The sequence below is a fragment of the Anopheles bellator genome, chromosome 1 (assembly GCF_943735745.2).
Source record: "Anopheles bellator chromosome 1, idAnoBellAS_SP24_06.2, whole genome shotgun sequence".
NCBI lineage: Eukaryota > Metazoa > Arthropoda > Insecta > Diptera > Culicidae > Anopheles > Anopheles bellator.
This window is the reverse complement of record NC_071285.1, coordinates 37,324,850-37,327,955: the sequence shown is the minus strand read 5'-3', so window position 1 is coordinate 37,327,955 and position 3,106 is coordinate 37,324,850.

Below are 3,106 nucleotides of genomic sequence, written 5' to 3'. Positions count from 1 at the left end.
CCGTCAAGAGCATGCGGCATGGTAACGTTAATGGTTTAAATAATAATAATTTGGCCGGCGAAAGCTATGCTAAACAGCCGCCGGTGGCAGTTACGGAGCCGGCGTTTCGTTCCCGCTTACCGAGCCGTGGACTTTTATTCAAATTTTCTCCTGCAGTCTGCCGTCAAGTGGTAGTAAGTTTCGCGTGGCGTAACATCTTAATTGCCCGTGTTTAGCAAGAGCCAAGGCCGACGGCCGCGTCAGTATCCTAATCAATTCCCCAACGACCCCATCCTGAGGGAGATTCGCTCCGAGTATCTCCGAGCTCATCCTCATTGCTGAAAACTACGACCATAAACGTCGCATTTTGTCGTCTTTCGCCCACGGATCCTGTGGAGCATTCGCATGGAAGCCAACGGCAGCACTGCATCGTCGTCGTCATTGCTGGAGCCACCGTTCGCCAACGCAACCTCAGGTTGCGCAATCATTTTGTCTCGTTAATCGGTTGGGTTTTTTCTTCCGTTTTGCTTCATTAAAAGCGGCCGGCCGATCGCGAACGATTTGCGACAATAAACATAAATCACGATGTTATGTTGAACATAGATAATAATTATAACTATGTGGGCGTCCATTCGAGTGACACATTTCGGGTCTTTTGGGGTCACTGTCGGAGTGACTATAACGGTACGGACGATTGCAGCAGCTAATCCGGCCCAAACCAAACCGACCGTAACACAAACAGGGAACAGGGCAGGGCAACCCCCGTGACGTACGACGGAACTGGTAGATCGCAAGTCGCACCAAACACAAAAGGTGCCGTGGGGGATCACGGTAAACCCATCCAGTCCTCAATGTGCGTTACGCATCGTTTAACCAACCCGGTGATTGCGTCACGGAGCGACACGAGATGTGGATCATCGGTATGCTCCGAAAGACAAAAGGATCCGAAAGCGTGTTCGATTCGGTGGGAAACTGTTGTTCCTGTTTCGTGGCGATGAAGGAGCACACTGGCAGGAGCGCTAAGGTTTCGTGATCCTCTTCGCTCGGTGGCTAATGTACTAGAAAGAAATTGTTCACTTCCGACAACGGTCTGGCGTACCACATCCGCTGCTGGGAAGCGAGCCGAGTTCTCTTCAATTCGCGAAATCCTTACATTGTTTTCGAGTAACACCAAAATCGTAAAAAAAAATATTCTTCACCCAATTCAACCACGAGATTGGCGCCGTGATTGGAAAACGGATGCCCGGAAGCTGACCTCTCGGAATCAGCTCACGCACACAGCCCAACACACGCGTTGGATTGTAAGTGCAGTGTGCGGGTATGCGGGAACAAGCGACGGCGAACGCGGATCCTTACGGTCTGCTGCGCTGCTGCTTGGGGTAGTTTTCGGCTGGCGATCGATGGCGGTTGGCGCCATGCTGTCCTCGACAAACATCATGAGCGCCTCGGTCGGTCGGTTGTCGGTTCGTACGCGGCAGCAAAAAAAAACCCGCGACCGAAGATCCGGGCCAGCCTCCGGCACCGTTCTCGTGAGAACATTCATCATCGGACCCGAACCGAAAGAATATTGGTCGAGTTTTGCGGCGAAGCCATAACGGTCATATGCGAACCAATGAGCTTCCTATGCTCTCCGTCAATTGATTTGTCTGGGGCGTTAGTTGGGCTTTAAACCCAGGACTGTCTTCTCCAGGAGGGCAGCAAACTTATGGTGAGCGTAGCTTCAAACTATTCCATTCCAAACGGATCCATTTGAAACGTTCTGATGATACTACAAACATTAACGAATGACTGTTGAGGCAAAATATTACAATTTTGTGTGGCTTAGCACTCAAGAGCGAAGGTTCCATTGGGAGTTTCCACTTTCGCCTCGTTTAGTTCTTAAAGTTTAACCAAAACCAGTAAAAACCCCAGATATAGAAAGCCAAACTAAAGCCTCAACGGTTGTCTGCTCTCTGCGTGTTGCCAACCGAGGCTATCCCAAATGTGTGTTTATTTGTGCAGTTTGTGGACTAACCGAAAAACATCATCTGGGAAAATATTCCATGGAAATGCATTCGTGGTGGCTTTCCCCACAGAACCCAGAACTCCCAACGCCATTGAACAGTAAACTTTTAGCCAGCAAACAGTGTGTGGCAATACACAAAACTGGGACAAAAAGTCATGTGGGCTGGACCCAGCGGGGTCGTGGTCAAACCCTGCACTGGGATTATTTTTATGGTAAATTCGCCGTGACCAAAACCGCCGCCCTGTTTGTGACAGTTTTCGGGGGAATTGATAGTTCGCGGGCTAAACGAGCTAACGGACTGGCCCATTAGCGCCCTGGCTGGCCATTGCGCGTCCACCGTTTGAAAGTGCATTTACCAAGCCGCGGAACTTCCATCAGGTAAGCTGTTTTCAGTGCACGGTGTTGTGCCGGAGAGCCTCAAAAATATGATGGCAAGATTCGGAAAACAACAAAAGTCATTAAAAAGTCTGTTTTGCGCCAAAGGCAAGCTGCCCGAAGGATCACACGACCTACACAGGGCACGATTCGAGAGATGTTGGCCAAGTTTACAAAAAAAGACCGGCTCTCGTTTCATCATACAGAAAGCCAGCATAATAGCGGCTCTTTTTGTGTGCTATTTTTGGGTGAAAAAAGTTGTGGAGCATATTTTTCAGCGATGCGCCCACACGTTTCATCGAACCGCGGCCGACCCCAGGAGTCAGCCGTTCAACTCCGGGCCTACCAGGGCCCGGCTGGATTGAAGGATGCTCGGAGCCCGGGACGACGCCAGTCTCCAATAAATCAGCCCAACTTTTTGGCATCGGATCAACAGACCTGACCCAGTTACATGGTTACACTCAGCAACCCGGTTGCAGCAAGTTCAACCAGCCTAGGTCAGGGCGGAACTCAATTCACCTCCAGGAACCACGGCTTCAGCGCCGTGTTCCGGTCACCCAGCACGGAACTGCACTCAGATAACAGGGAAGCAGAAAAATAATTTACCCCGAACAGCAAACATGAATATTTCGTGTTTTTTTTTACCGGTCCACCATTCGTCCTTTTGGGGCGTAACCGTACCTCGGGAGGCGAGTGGCGCTGGGGTCGAGCGGTGAGTGTGTACATCAGAATGATAGTATGAATGTT